The sequence below is a fragment of the Perca flavescens genome, chromosome 6 (assembly GCF_004354835.1).
Source record: "Perca flavescens isolate YP-PL-M2 chromosome 6, PFLA_1.0, whole genome shotgun sequence".
In the NCBI taxonomy this organism is placed as follows: Eukaryota; Metazoa; Chordata; class Actinopteri; order Perciformes; family Percidae; genus Perca; species Perca flavescens.
In genome coordinates, this window is record NC_041336.1 from 13,210,298 (window position 1) to 13,227,279 (window position 16,982).

Below are 16,982 nucleotides of genomic sequence, written 5' to 3' on the forward strand. Positions count from 1 at the left end.
TCAACAGTCAATATTAGAGGTTTGAAGTAAAAGGGTTACGGCCATTGTTCAAGTTCAGGTGCTGTATGATAGTTCATCTTATTGTTTACCCTCCATGTGCCAACAGACGACGAGTATTGCTCAAGACCAAAGTGAAATAGTGGTGTGGATTCATAAAGTTGCACAAATTTTGAAATATTCAGGTGTGAAAAATTAAATAATAATCAGTAAAAGTGCTTCTTTGACTTCCCAGCTCTTGCGAACCCTCCGTGTCTTTGCTCTGCAGCCCCAGTAGAGGGCAGTGTCGCATCACTGCACATATAGGGCACTAACTGCACACACTAATCAGGGTCTTTCCAGCAGGGGTCGCCCTTTCCTCTGACTGGTACAGCATGGGAAAGTCGGTCAAATATGATGCGTTTTGTTTTGAAACCTTGAACCAGACTGTTTGCTCACATCCTTGAGGGTGCTGCTGTTTTAGAGGTTTCCATACTGTCTATGGAGGTTACTGGCGTGGTTAACAGCTTAGATTTAGCAGTGACAATAATGCAAGTATGAGGTATGGGAACGTACAGTGCAGGAAACACTGGAATTATCGAATCTTTTGTAAAGATTGTTTGACAGCTAAAACATTAACATTATCTGAAACCTGAGAAATGTTACACAAAAGTCCAACAATTTATGTTTTTTTTTTATGTAGATACATCCATTCCCCTCTTTTTATTTCAGCTGCTTTGGTTTTATTAATAAAGTTGCAAAAAATATGGTATTGTGTTTTTCTTTATTCTAGTTGGGTTTTAACATCTCATCTGCCGAGGAAGATGTCTATAACTATTCTACTCTGAGTTTCCAATATAGAAAACTATATAGAGCATAGAGCTGCACTTTAATAGCCTGCATGTTTCCATTTCCTATGTGTTCACTTTACAGGTCCCATGGCATGATAATTTCACTTGACATTACTTGACTATGACATTAATATGAGTTCCCCCAGCCTGCCTATGGTCCCCCAGTGGCTAGAAATGGCGATAGGTGTAAACCGAGCCCTGGGTATCCTGCTCTGCCTTTGAGAAAATGAAAGCTCAGATGGGCCGATCTGGAATCTTCTCCTTATGAGGTCATAAGGAGCAAGGTCCTCTTTCTCTGCTTTGCCCGCCCAGAGAATTTGGCCCACCCATGAGAGAGAGAGACATCATGGCTTTCAAATGAGGAAAGTGGCAGTTGGTCAAGACAAGGCCACACCCCCAACCTCCACCTTGCCCCCCCCCTCTCCGCCTCAGACACAGAAATGGCACACACTAAGGAAAGCTCATTGTGGTACTGGCTCTAGTGGCTGTAATTCTGCACCAAGCCTGAATTTCGGGAAAGAGACTTCAGATACAGTATTAGGGGACCACTGAGGTCTATATAAAAGCATCCAAAGAGCACCATGTCATGGGACCTTTAAGAAGCAGATAGAATATGTGAACCAAACAGGAAAACATGTAAATGCCATGTATGCATTATCTGTCAAGGTGACTGTAGCTCCACCCGGGGGTGGGTTCATATGCATTCCTAAACTAGGAGAGAAAAGTTAACTGTTTCTCCACATATGGTAAAGCCGAGAGGAAAGAGAACACCAGGATCATGTCAGGGGGGACACAGGCTGAGAGGGGGCTGCAACACAGCACAGTTTAGACATTAAGGTCAATTATTATGTTATAAAAACAGCAGGAACACATAGCCAACACTACATGAATGCTTTAGATTGATATGAAACTGACATAAACCAAGGACACAAAGAAACATACAGGGGTATTTTCGACCGTATCACACAATCTCTTTCAAAAGCTGAGATTGTTTTTAAGCCAACATGGAGTCCTCCTCCTATCACCTTTCCCTTTAGCTTTACCAGAGTGACATAACAGTTAACTGATGTGTGTTTACTCTACAGTAGCTATGTGTAGCTTCAGTGTGGAGGACACAATTTTCTTCAGGTTAAGAATGCATATAAGTCCACTGACTCCAGCCAAAACGAATGGAGTGTGTTTCTACAGTCACCTTGACAATATGTCCAGGGCATTTACACTTTTGCCATTTTTTTTCCTTTTATCTGCTTCTGGTAAAGGCAATGCTGGTTTCTCATCCATAATCCCAATACACCTTTTATTTCAATACAATACTTATGACTAAAAGTAAACAAACCAAGGGGAGTGTTAAGTTTAGGAAGAATTTTATCCAAAGTGGTTTACAATTTGCCTTTCATTCATCTGTTCACCTATACTGATGCAAGGTGCCGGCCTGCCTGACCATAGGGAGCTATTTGGGATTCAGCCGGGAAAATCGATCTGCCAACCGAGTAGACGAGCACCTCAAAATGCTGATCCACAACCCTACAGTTTATCAATCTGTTTTTGGTTAAAATCTTCTTTCTCTAGGAAAATTATGACATTTGCAAGTAGAAACCTGTAAAAGTGCTCAGAAAAAAATGGGAATTTTAGCATTAAGATGATTGTGACAACTAGCTGGACAACTCCATCTGCTAATGAAGATTAAGTTATGTGAAAGCTCCAGAACATTTACAAAACTGACATTGTTTGGAAGATTGTTTTTGTTTACGAATGAACTTTCAATCTCAACGTATGCAAATGTAGGATATATGGACTCTGGAATGTTCTTCAAATCAAATGTGGACAACAAACATTTCTGTATTTCTGCAATTATAATGTTCATTTTTCTAGAGCATGCACAACGTGTGTTTAGTAGCCTACAACAGCATTTCATAATGAGTAGCAAAGCAATGCAAAACATAGAGCAACCAACCTTATTTTTTTTATATATAGCCTACAAGTTGTCAACCCCTGCTTTGACTATTTAGGATTTAAACATTCAACTAAATAAATAAACAGATGCATTTTAGCCATTTAATTTAAGCCATATTTATATAGTGTGCACGTGACATTTACTATGTGCTGATATTTAATGGTATATGACAACAACAAAAAAAACTATAGAAGAGAAAGACTAAATGTAGCAGTGTGTCAAAAATCCGTGAGGACATAACGTGGACGGGCCCATTTCTCCCAGTCGTGGGGGACATGTGTTTCTCATGCACATTGACATGCCTTGTATGTGCTGCAGGACTCAGAGTGCCCCACCCCCGTCCATATAGAACATATCACGGCCTCCTACACTATAAGGACTTTACACACTGAACACGCTGTACTATCCACTCCTACGTCGGCTAAACTACCCCAAAACCGTCCTAAAACCCGGTTTAGCTGCAGGTAAGCACTTTTCAATTAGTACTTTTACAAAAAGATATGTAAATAAACAAAAAAAGAAGTAACCCATGAAGAGCAAATGCCCACAGCTGGTTTTACAACACAAGTGTCCTATTGTATGGAATTTGTATACAGCTTCTTTGTTCGCTTCACCTTCTCATTTAAAACTTGAATATTTTTTGTAATGGTCTTGCAGACGTCAAGACGTTGCATTGAGATGTTTCTGGTCCAAAATGAGTAAAATGCCGTCTCATTTGGCTTATGGAACTATATAGAATTTAAAGGGCACACGCCTAAAATTTAGAGCTGTGTATATGTGCCATGTATTCCTATAAATGGACGAGTTGAATTAATTGACATTTTCAAAAGTAAACCATAGGATGTTGTTATTTTGGCGTATTTTGCAGCTAACTGGGACCAAATCAAGATAGGCATTGTGCTGGAGATTTATTGTTTTCTTGATTTAAATGTCAATTTTTATTTTTTTTATTTAGCAGCGTGGTTGTTCGTTTGGTACCAATACTACGATTTTAAAATGTCCATAAAGAAACAATTCTATTGTTTTATTGTAAACTTTTACAGTGACGATTGCAACTGCATCCGAAAAAAAAACTGGAAATATTGTTGCGTATTTGAATCCAAAAAACACTGATGCTTGGCTCACCCTAAAATGATGTGTTTGCATTCAGTGCGTCTGTATAGTCAGTTGGTGCTTATCTGACCTTTTTATGTGGAGTCCCTGTGCTCATGGCATGTCCTCTGTACATTTTGTACCCTGGCAGTATAGATAGGGTACTGGGATAACCGACTGCCCCTCTCCTTTCTATTACGAGTTTTTTTTTTTCAGAAGTGCAGCCAGTTGGTGCTTTGAGTGATAAAATACAGTTGAATGTCGATTGCATTTGGATTTTTAATCTGGTTTGGATGAAGATGTTTGACTCTTTTGAATGGATATGAAGGCATTTCTAAGCCAAGAATGTTTACCTTCCTGCTTTTTTTTTTTTTTTTTTTTTTTTTTTTTAAGTTTTAGTTTTTTTACTACTGCTGTCAGCTGTTTTCATCTGCAAATCACAATTTGGCATTAGTACTTTTGGGACACTTTCCCCTCTTTGATTAGATTGACACTATTGTGTCAGTTAGTGTGTGTGGTTTTAACAGTAGGTGGGCCAACAGTTTAGCTTGGTGCTAATTAACAAGCTTAAGATTTGGCTCATTTATCTGCCAAAGCTTCATTTTTCAATCTGTTACCCACCCAAATTCAACTTTTTATTTGTGCCTGTGGGTCAGCCATGTTGGCTTCACAGCTGGGGCCCAAAATGGAGGCCATGTAACACTAGTACATCCACCGCGAAGGGAAAAGATCATTTAAACTTTGACCTGAAAGCAGTTTGTACACCAAACACCCATATTGGTTTGTTCCAGCCACACGCTGAAGCTTGTGATTAACTAAATACTCAACACCAAGGTGCCCTTTTACATGGCTGGCTGCATCACAATGGGAACATGTCTTGTGTATTTTTAGAGCAGAAACGATTAGTCGATAATAGAAAATAACAATTTTGATTAATCGTTTAGGTTATTTCTTTTAGCAAATACACTGAAAACGCAAGCAATGAGATGTCACATTGAGCTCTGGGAACTTAAGGCTGGCAATTTTTCTTCTGACATTTTATAGACTAAAAGATTTAATTGTAGAAATAATACAAAATAGTTATTAAAATAATCTTTAGTTGCAGCCCTAATTATTTTGTTGCAAATCTATGGAATTTAGCACAATCTTTTAATCTAAGTATTAAAGTTATTTCTTTTTTGCAGTGTTGTGCACTATTGTTTTTGTGATGATGGGTTTTTGAAGTTTTAATATTCAAAAACTCATAGGCTAGTTACAACTTCGCGTTAGAGCTGGGCGATATGGAGAAAATCAAATATCCCGATATTTTTGACCAGATACCTCGATATCGATATTGCGGTGATATTGTAGGGTTGACAATTGGTGCTTTCACAAAATATGCACACAATGAGATTTTTGATAAATAATCATCAGTAATATGGATATAATGACTGTGTGGGTAAAGGCAAATAACAGAACAGCTAGAACAGTCTGGTGTGTTTGGAAAACTACATCACTCTACTGTAATGCAGCCTTTAAAACCAGGAAAAGACAACACTTGTGTCATATCAGGATATTACGATATCCAAAATGTAACCCTTGAATTGTCCTTCGTGTCATGGGGACTTGGTTAATATATTTACATTTTGTATTAGCTTGTCCAAAAGCGTTCGATCATTGACGGGAATGACATCACATAGTACGCGAGGTACAGGGGGACCCGAAGCTCAAAGCCAGGCCAATCCAAAAACGTCAAACTGAACAGGTCCCGGGGACCCGAAGGACCACCCAAGAGTTAAAGACGATATCTAGCCTAATATATCGATATATTGCCCAGCCCTACTTCGCATCACAAAAGCTTGTGCACATAAACTCAGCAAAAACCACCCTGTGGTGACACAGAGAAACCATGCAACAGCCATGTACATGCCATAGTCATGATTGTGGCAGAAGCCCAGACGGTGAAGCGGAGCGATTGCATGACTAGACGGGTTGATGGATGATGTAATCCTGAGCTGCTGACCCAGCTGGAGATTTAGAATTTGTCGATAGTTGTGCTGCAGCTGCTGATGCCTCCATCTTCCACGCGGCTGTTGTTCCACGCTCACTCGCAGGAGAGCCCCTGCTACGGAGGGATTAGAAAGTAACAGGGGAAGGCGGGACAAAGAGAGGAGAAAAGGAGTGCTAATATTTCATTGGCTGTTTGTATTTAAGGACACAATGTTCCCAGTACATGTTTATGGGGCTGGTGCAGGCTGATTGAGATCCTTCAGTTTAAAAACAAAACAAAAAAATACTATCCATGGGAGAGATTATGTAAATTAATTCAGGCTCTAACCCTCTTTGTTTTCACAGCCTCTCCTGATAAAAAGGAAAGACAATGTCCTGCCCTTACTGCATCTTTCTTCACTGAAAATGAAGAACCTTTTTCATTTGAGATAAGTAGGAAGTAGTTTTGCCAAAATCTGTTAGTCATTGCGTCCGTCTGCAGCTGGTATTTTAAAACGTGGTCACAACATGGGCAAACACCCTCCTGCTTTTATGTCAGGCCTCAGGTAAACCTGAACAGTTCACCGCTGTTCCCCTGGACTCCTGCCGAAACATATAGTTAACCACTCCTAAACACTGACCCATTGACTCAGCTTCCAGTAAGGTTGTTTTTTGTTGCATTCAGACTGGTGACTGTGATTCTCAACCCTTATACACATGAAGATTAAGATCATCTTGGTGTGATATGCTACTGTGGAAGAAAAAGTTCTCTCGGGTCCAATCAGTGACTGGCTGAGGTGAGTTTTATTCACTGTGCAGTGGAGAAAGTTCACCAGACGCTGTAGAATTCTTTTATTGGCCTGGGAAAACCCTGACGAACTTCTGGCAAATTTGAGATTTGCTTTGCAAGTCAGCATGGCCGAGAGCCCCTTCAAGCCCATTTTCAATTTTTTCCAAATCGAGGCACCAATCACAACCTTTGAGGCGGGCTTTACACGATGACCATAGCGCAACGACGGCGAGCAGCAGCTTTTTGTTTACATTCAACATGACGGCTACCGAAGTGCAGCAACCCGTTGATGCCGCTGTCGCTGCTACGTCACCCAGATCATTGGTCTGATTGGTTGAAGGACTATCCAATGCGCCCAGAGGCATTTGAGTGGCGTCCGTTGGTGACGCCCCTTTGGAAATGAGCTGTGAATGAACATTACCCCACCAAAGTCTGGTGTCAACCAGGCTAGAGTTTTATACGAGGTGACGGGAAACAACGGAATCAACAAAAGCTGAGCAGACATTCAACTCCCAAGTCTGTCTGAGTAGATTTGCATAGACTCAACACTGTCTGCTTTAACTAATCAAAGGTGCTTTGATTAGTTAAGGTGTGAACTTCTGTTGGTGCCAACCTGGGCTCTAAACACAACACTCACGCAGTGACCAAAGTAAAAATGCTTTGTTTGAACACTAAGCTAGAGAAAAGGCAGACGGACTTAATCAAATCACTATAAGTTTGTTGATCAGGTAAAATAATATGCACTTAATCAGTGAACAGGAAAGAGGGTTTTAGGATAAAATGAGACTAAAACTGTTGGGTAATTCATTTTCTTCTACACAACAAATGCAAGTACAAATCATGCAAAATATTAACCTGACCAGCTCAGTTTCATAATTCAATTATAAAGTTCCCAATATTTGGACATTTTAGAACACTGTCAGATTTAGAAATATAAACTGGGCACACTTTTCTCTCTTTTATTCTTTTTCTTACTAATAATGTCCAGCATTGTTGACATGGACAAAAATGGTAAATTAAGAAAATTGAATTGTAGAAAATCCAAAGTATCACACTGCGGACTTCATTATCAATATACCATTTACTCGCAGTGATTTAGTATTGCACTTTCGTATACTGTAGTTGTAGGTAGCATTCAAAGATGTCCTGACTTTGAGTCAAGCTCCAAAAGTGCTGGATCCTCCAATAATGCACTTCAGTAGCATCTTTTCTTAGGCCCACCATGCCCACAGTGGTACACGCCCACTTCTTTCAGAACCCCACACCTTCAGTGTGTAACACAGGTAGTTGAGACCATCTTAATGGCATCATCCAGGTTATTTTTATTTAAAACTTTGCAAAACTAGAGCAACAGAAGACCTACAACTAGGGATGTCACAATCCTAGAAATTTAGTAGTCGATACCAGTAAAATACCATGATTCTCGATACTATGGTTAAAAAAAAAAACAACCTTGTTCCCATGTACTTAAACATACACTTTTTTTTTTTTTTTTTTTTTTTTTTTTTTTTTAAAGCTTTTTCAGTGTCAGTTTCTTTTAATGACCCAACAGACCTCGTGAAGCCTACATGAGAGAGACATGCAGCCAACATTGTAATATGCCAATTCTGTAGACCTCACCCAACCCTACTATACGTATGCTCACCCGTCTATTAGAATATCCTAATTTGATTGGGTTAAATCTTTGACTCGATGTCTTATTTACTTAAGTTTACTAAGTATAAAAGCTATTTATATCCGCTTATAGTATACTTGCTTAGAGTCATATTCCAAGTTTGGACTTAATCTCTTAATCATAGTGCTGTAAAGACCACCAAAAAATGACCTTACCTCGTTATGTTTTTTGATTACTAGACAATCAAATTATAATCTCTAGATATCTCCCTGTTGATGATGAGATGTCAATTTTGGAGCTAATGTTTTGGCTTTGAGACAAATTATTGTATTTGTTCAAGGTGTGAGCGCTTCCCTGTAAGATTCCCAAATATCCTGTTAACACCTTGTGATGTAGCAGCACCTAAACAAAGACCCAAATGGATGTTCAGAAACTCTGGAAACTCAAATTTGTGTGATTGTAAACATTGGCTTGCCTCACACTTTTAACGATCCATGGAGAGTAACTGCAATTATTTGTTCAGTGAAATGGAAACCGATATGACACACAGTCATTGGAGCATAATTGATTAAAACACAAATAAAATGTTTCTAAAAGAGGAAATTTATTGTGCCATGTTTCTAAGATGGAGGTTTGTCACATTCATAGTGGACAGTCCTGAGGTCTGTGGCATTTAATTTCTGCTCCAGTTTGAGATTAAATGACCACATCAAGCTGGTTATGTAACCCTACACTTTGACATGCACGCTGCTGTAAGAACACACTGTCGTGCTTGTTTGCATTATTCCTATTTAGCTTGAGTTGACTATATGAGCAAATCATATCTGACAGTTCACAAAGGGGTATTCTTGTTTTGGAAGGAGGCAGGAAGGGGTGTGTTTGGTAAAGCAACCCGTTGAGAGTAATGCTTTTCGACAACATGTGTGTGTTTGAAAGTGGGCGTGTGCTTAAGGGGAGCCCGCAGATCTGGTTGGGTGAGAGCGGGTCTGTATAAAAAGGCGGAGCACAGCGGAGAAGCTCTCTCAGTAGTTCAAGTTCATCACTTTGAATGGCATCTGTTAGGATTTTTAGTGTGGCTGGGAAGTAGAAGGTCCTGCTGGTAAGTTTGTGGCTTCTTTTTTTGCCATCAGAGGGTCTCTGCAAGGTGAGGAATACCAGCCTGTTTGGTTTTTACGAATAAGACCCAACTTTTCTCATAAGGAGCCACTTTGAAAGCTTGGATTATTTATCTTTTTCTGGTAAGGGTTGTAACTCCAACCAGGTTGGCACATTAATGCTTCACGTTTTACCTGATCCTCAATCCTCCTCCTCACGTTCCCCTTAAACCTTGATCACAAATGCGGTTATCAATCCCAGCTGAAAGTGACTTCCCTGGTTGTTAAAAAACCTAAAACCTAGGAGGTTGTCTCTTATAATGCACCTCATCTGCTTCATGTGGTCTTTCTGGGATGCCTTTTTTGAGATGACCCTTATCCCCATCCTTGCACCAGGGAAGGCGTTCCAGTTTGTACAGCTTGAAAATGTTAAATCTTGGCTTCTTTCTCCATTGGCTTATTTGGGGTCTTTTTTTTTTTTTTTTTTTTTTTTATCCCTTAACATTTGATGTGCAGCAATACTAAAACACCACTTTCTTCATAGATTATGTACATGGGATTTTCCATGTGTGAATGACTGAAATTGTCCTTTTCATTGCTGCTGTTTATGGCGCAGCATGAATAGAGGCTCTGTTGCTTTTGTTCAAACATGATAATTTAATAGCTGAGGGGTTTAAGGGGCATTCCTGGTGGATATAAAGCCAAGTAGGTCAGATCTAAGATAATTATATAAGCACTTTTATATATTGGGTTTCGCTGCATGGCGATCATATTGGGTTGTTTTGTGCCATGGCTGCAGGCGAGAGATGTTCCTTCCTCATGCATGGATCAGATGGTTTCCTATATTTGCACGTCAATGGCAATGTTCTCTTCCTCATTTGGCAGCAATACTCCATTCAAAGTTTGGCTAAGAAAATGGATTGTATCTGATGCTTCTATAAAACTTAGTAACGCAACAACGCCTGAATACTAGATTTACATTTTTTTATTTTTTCATGTTTTGGTGACACTACTCCCAGTCACTTCTGGTGGATATTTTAATTTTCCAGCTGTCTGGTTAGCATTTTTCTGTCAGATTGCTGCGCAGTTACTTAATGAATTCTCCGTTTTCTTTGCAGGTCTTTAGAGGCCACCCCAGCCCTTCCCTCCGTTTCGACCCACCTCACACCACATTAACAGACATGATCATCAGACTGGGCAGGCTGACACCTGGATACTTCCGCCTCCTCCAGGTATGGGCAGCTTCATACTGGCACATAATCTCTAATCTCCACCAAGCCATCTGTAGGAGTAATGTGGGGTTTAAAGTCTCGCTCAAGAGTTTCACTGGCCTCAGTTTCACTTTTTGCAAATTTGTATTTTAGCGGTCAACGTGTCAATCAGTCTGTCTTTATCTTTTTGCCTACAGTATATAGGCATTAACACTGGTTCTAATCTGAGCTGCGTTCATACAAGGGGCCCACTGCTGTTCTGTGACCCACAATTCGCTTTCATTGGCAGTATAATTAGGGGTGACGCTAATCATTGTGGTATCATTTCCTCTCCATTTCTTTTGTTCCCTTCTGCTGTCATTGTAATCGGTGTCAACAGTAGTGACCCTCCATATGTCACGACCATTGTGGAAAGCCTTTGTTCACTTATTAACAGTAATTCACAGACAGGCTGTCCCCTCATATGGCTTTACACTGACTCAAAAGCTTAACAGACCGGAGAAAAGTGACTGGCTCTTACATAAGATTTGACATGTTGGCAAGACAGTACATTTTTTCTTTGATATTGCCGAGTAATTATAGTGAGGATTCTAATACTTTTACAGTGGATTAAAATTTCACACGTAGAGACAAATGGCTCTTTGTTTTGATTTGACAAAGATTTTAACATATGCTTGGACGTATGAATTTGCGCTTCACTACAACATTTCCACAATCAAATTTCCACAATTGCTAACCGAGCAAAGACTGACACATTGGCACAACAATGCTATAGCTTTTTACAGTTGATTTTAAATGTTGTATACAAGGAAAGGTAGCCGTTCACCCAAGATTTCAACATCCAGTTCCACTTTGTGTGTTGTACATTTGCGCTTCACATTGTGCTCTTCACCGTCATACCTCCTGACAAAATCAGATCTAGACTCAGACGATAATCATTTGCTAAACTTCTGCAAAATAGTGTTAAAAGTATGAATAAGTTTGCTGGAAATGTTTCCTTGTTGACAATATCTATAAAATGAACCCATATTCATTAACTCATCAAAGTGTTCAAAACGTGTTTTTGTGTGTGTGTGTGTGTGTGTGTGTGTGTGTGTGTGTGTGTGTGTGTGTGTGTGTGTGTGTGTGTGTGTGTGTGTGTGTGTGTGTGTGTGTGTGTGTGTGTGTGTGTGTGTGTGTGTGTGTGTGTGTGTGTGTGTGTGTGTGTGTGTGTGTGTGTGTGTGTGTGTGTGTGTGTGTAAGGAGGAGCTGTACATTTTAACGCACACAGTAGGACATGATCCATGATGGCAGTCATTCTATACAATACAAGCTGTTTGATCTGGGTGCATGATTTGCTCCTCATATTCTACATTGTGCACAGAACATTGTGTTCCCTCTGTGCTAAAGTCTAGCCCCCTCCTAAATGTTTAATAACTGTACTTGCCAAAGGTTTGGTCACATGGCAGAGGGCTGTGGAACTAAAGTTGCAGATGTTTGGCATTTTAAGGGAGAAGCCTCTCATGACACCAGCTATTGGAATGTTTGCTTTTTTTTTTTTTTTTTTTTTTTACAGGTTTGACTGCTCAGACTCATTGTTGCCACTGTTGGCTGACCTCTGACCTTTTTGTCCGGTTTGTTTTTGTCTCTGCAGAGGCAAGTAGCCGGTGAGGTGCAGACGCAGCCACAAGACCGTGCCGTCAACCAGATAGCCATGATGCTGGCCATCATGGGCCTGAGTTTGTCCTACTACAGTGCCAAACAGATGACTGAGAAGGTCCAGTCCCAGCCTGCGCCCTGAAGGGACTTGACTACTCCGATCGTGGAGCTAATGGATGAACCAATGAGAAGTGAAGGAGGTGGAAGATGGGGGGGATATATACAGAGACACAGCAGTGTCTTCCAGGACCGCACTTTTTTTCACCTCACCGTCATATTCACACTCGGACTCTGAATTTCTGGGATCCCTCACTCACAATGCGCACAGACCTCAGGGCTGCTGCTAAGTGTTTTCTATACTTTCTGTTGTCGGGACCTTGAGGGGGGGTTGTGGGGATGGCTCACATGGAGTTGTGGAAAAGACTGGTTTGGGTGGGTGTTCAAAACCAGCTGACTGCCAATTGGGCCTGACCATTAGTCGTTACAAAGGTACATGCTTATAGGATGCTGTCAATACTGTTCTGAGCTACAAAAAACTACTTTATACTGTGAATTTTGCCAGTGCTCAAAGCCTGTCCATGTAGGGTTAACAAATATGAACAGTAATGCCTTTTTAAGGGAAAAGCTGACTGTAATTGAGATGTACCTTGTAACGAAGTGATGGCAGTCCCAGAACATGGTTAAAGGGGATGAAAAGTTGGCTAAACTCTTTTAGGTTTTCTGTATTTTTCCTTCACAGGAGAACCTTACAGAGGCTGGTGAACAGACCAGCAGCTGTATAAACAAACTGTCAATATACTTGTGAAATGTATCTGTCAGCTCAGAGATTCAGTAAGATATTTGCGCAAAAGTGCAGAAACTTTTTTTTTTTTATAAATGCAATAGATCTGCAACGGGACTTTAAACTTCTGACTACCTTATCTTTATGGTGTTTCCCCTGTGTTTTAACATAAATCCATGAAGTCCTGTTAATATAAGCACCCTAGTTAAGAAACCTTCCTGCCCTGCAATATCTACTACATGTTAATGCAAACATTTACCTTTACTGAACATTGCATGGGTGTGCAGACTTTTAATCGAAGCAAAATTAATGAGTGTCTTGTTGTTATTGATAAATGAATGTATTACTTTGTAATGATTTAATAAAGCTGTGAATATTTTGAACGAGATGGGACAGTGGATTTAGTGATATTGAACGCTAACCATTAGTCAAAGTTGTTGCGTTTAAATGGTTCCTTGGTTGGCACCAGAGGCTGCAGAGCTACAGTATTTCCTGTGTCTGAGAATCTGTGGTGTGATCGGCACGCAACAGGAAGTCAGGATTTTTCTTTTTTCAGATCACCTGCTAGTGTGCCTTCTCTGCACACGCAAGCCCAACTGTATAGTGACTTTGCAAAAATGTGGTTGTGTAGAGATGGCTTTGAGTGTCGAAGTAGGAAGCTCATGCAGTAATGGCATGCGAGGAATGAAGATGAAGGTGTAAGGAAAACATGCTATCATCTAATCTAAGTTATCTGTGAGTATGTTGTCTTCTATACTAGAGCTTGGAGGAAAACTTATAATTTAGATAAAAGGGGTATTCAAAGGGACAACTGATGTTTATTGGTGCAATCAAAATGCTCCACATAATATAGACCGTTTTTAAGCAAGTAATGAGATGATAAAGTTCTAAAACTCAAGCAAATAGGATTTTGGAAGACATCCGTCATCGTTTCAGTTGGTTAGCTTGTGACCAAGCCTTAATGTGATGTCTCTGTATGGCAAATGATGTATTTCTGGCAAGAACTGTCCCCCACATTAAGAGTTGATTATTAAGTGGCAGTGATTTTTGTCACCTTAAGAGTATTTATGGAACATTCTTCAAGTTTTATACACTTATTTCCTCAGTAACATAGGGCACATTAGTAAGTGAGTAACAAGAAGAAAAGACAGGTTTGCGAGAGTTTGGTAACTGCTTTTCTGCACGTCCTCCCTTTCTTTTGCAGGGCATGGAGTTTAGAAAGTGCGCATGCCTGTTTCCTGTCTGATGTGATGCCCTGTGACAGGCTCAGACCTCGTTGGGTGCCACGTGCCCCGCTGCTCACGCCATTAGCTCCTCCCCATCGCACATCACTGGGCAAAAATCACTTTGCCGTCTCAGTGATGCTAGGCTCAGAACCCAACCCTTAACGAAGGCCCATTGGCTAACCAGTAATGCGTCACCAAAATCGGCCTGGTTTTGAGCCACACAGACAAAAGGATGGAGATAAGGTCATTGGTGGGTAATGTGGGTGAGGAGGATCATTCTTTGGGATGGAAGTGGGGGATCCATTCCCTGTTTTTAGTTTTAACACCTATCCAATTCTCACCAAGAGGCTTACAATTACACTCACAGGTGGCCTTAACAGTCGAAACCAAGTGAAGTTCTGTAAATGAGATGGTTTCGTAGATGTTTGTGAAGGCCTTTAGGAAGTTGCAGGTGTGAACAAGAGACAGAAACACGACTGACGCTCATTCTCAGATGCCTGTCACTTTAATTTTCACAATCTCTCAGAAGAACAAATATAAGATGCTCAGCTTGTGTGTACTGTACATGATAAATCTGTATGTATATGAGTGTGTTTCTCCTGTACGTATAATCTTGTAAGTTAGATATGACTTATTTTTGACATGCTGTATAATAAAGAAATATTTTTTCATTGGGGATGAAGTGTTTGAGCCTCACAAGGCATTCCCTCCCACCTGTGAACATATTTAATTGTGTTTGTTTTGCTGCTGCTTTTTTGTTCAATAAAGACATTAAGATATAATATTTGCTCTGTGTATCACTATGAACTATTGTCTTGTCATAAGATAAAAAGTCACACAAATTAGTTCATAGTCACCTTATTCATATATATATATAGTCAGGGCCGGGTTAAGAAATCTTGTGGCTATGAGCATTTGAGGCCCCTCTTTGGTCAATTTAAAACTGGAATGTTTTATCACCATGTGGTTTAAACCACATAAGGACAAGTTAGATTATGTCCATTTGACAAGAACAAGGGCATTAGAGAAGCAAATGGAAACACCAGAAAGGTTACTTTAATGCTAGCTGACAGACCAACCCGCCCAAGTCTCAACCACAACTGTGGCATTAGCGAGGGAGCTAATTTTGCTAGTTGCACCTCAAGGCTCTCCACAGGCTGCTTCATTGTTGTTTTCATTAGCACATGGAGGAAGTTAGCCTTTAGGGATTTCTTGATCTGGCAAGTGTCAATTGTGAGAAGCCCAAAAACAGAATCGCAGGAAATGCTCACAGGATGCGTCTAAGGAAGGGTTAGAAGAACTAGTTTGTACGACATGTTGCTGTTTATACATTGGGATAATCGGGCGCATTTTCAGATAGTCGCTCTAGGATGAGATTCATAGTGTTGCACTTTGTTGTTCACATGAAAAGTGATAGCAATAGTTGTGTTTCCTCAACTCAAGACAGCTGACTAATTACAGCATGAAGTGTGTATGAATTGCAGTTAACGGTTTTGCAAAGTCCTGTTGTTGATGATTTCTTCTTGAGGAAGATGAAATCATTCAGCGTGTGCAGGACTCTAATGACTTTGTTCTACCAGTGTTTTATTGAATCAGTCTTGACATTTTGTATTGTGGTGTGGTAATGTGGTCTTTCAATGACCAACAAGCGTAAGCTAACAAAGCTGGTAAATGTAGCGTCTAAGGTAGTTGGGGTACAGTTACCACAGCTGCAACATGTATATGATAAACGGGTCAGGGGTAAGGCTAACCAAATTTTAAACTGCCCTGATCACCCACTCTTTGGGGAGTTTAATCTGCTCCCCTCAGGTCGCCGTTTTAGGCTACCTATGTTAAGAACTAGACGTGCCAGGGATTCTTTTATTCCTGTGGCTATTAGGAACCTGAATTCACTTGATTGATATCTCTTGAAATCTTTAAACAGTATGTGAGTATGTATTTATTTATTCCTGTCTATTGTCAACATGACAGATTTACTTGTATGATGTCCAGTTGGATTCTATGATTGGTTTTGGGGGGAAGGAGCGTCTCCGTTGATGTGTTGATGTGTTGTGTTTACAATGTTGTTGGCATCTGGTGGTGCTTTCCTCTGTGTATGTGTTTTTAGACATCCTGCTGCTCACTAAATTTTCTTTTTTAAGGATAAAGAAAGTGGAACTTGAACTTGAACTTGAGCATTGGTCAGATGCAATCCTTCCCAACTTTGACATTAGAAAGGGGGAGAAGGTTTCTGAAGCAGCTCAGATGAAGGATACTGGCAGCTTAACACAGCCCTGTATAGCCTACTGTATATTGAATGTGTATCTGTATATATAATCATTAAATGGCAGACATGAATAATTTTAATCACAGTCCTGCAGACCACAGTCCTGTTTATGTCCACAGGCAACATCAGGTCACATCTTAGCATCCATGGTTGAGGAGACGGCAGCGAGCACGATCTCAGCTGGATGAAGGTTCACTCAGGGGTGGCCTCTGCCCGGGGAGCTGACTGTAGAGAACACAGTGTCTCTCAGATCACAGACACCCCCGCCCTGCAGCACAATCAGCAGCATCCACTTTTATGTAATAAATAAAAGTATATTTTTAGTGATCTCGAAATAAGTTGCCATGCCCGAAAAACAAAAGGTGCTATGTAAATTAATCTGACAATTGTAAAGTTGTAGTTCATAGGTTTGCTATAGCTGTTGGTGCTCCATTATCTGGCAAGGTCAGTGATGTAGGAGGCCATGTTCTGTCTCCTAATCTCACTTAGTTTTTTTTTTTTCCTATCTCCCTATGGCTCC

General features: G+C 40.3%; 1 long non-coding RNA gene across 1 annotated transcript; it reads left to right on the top strand.

Moving 5' to 3' along the window:
- The first annotated feature begins 3,121 nt into the window (after positions 1-3,121).
- Positions 3,122-14,978, top strand: LOC114557808 (uncharacterized). Its single transcript, XR_003692842.1, has 4 exons — positions 3,122-3,245; positions 10,459-10,572; positions 12,185-13,705; positions 14,175-14,978. It is a non-coding gene; the product is annotated as an uncharacterized LOC114557808 (long non-coding RNA).
- The last annotated feature ends 2,004 nt before the right edge of the window (positions 14,979-16,982 follow it).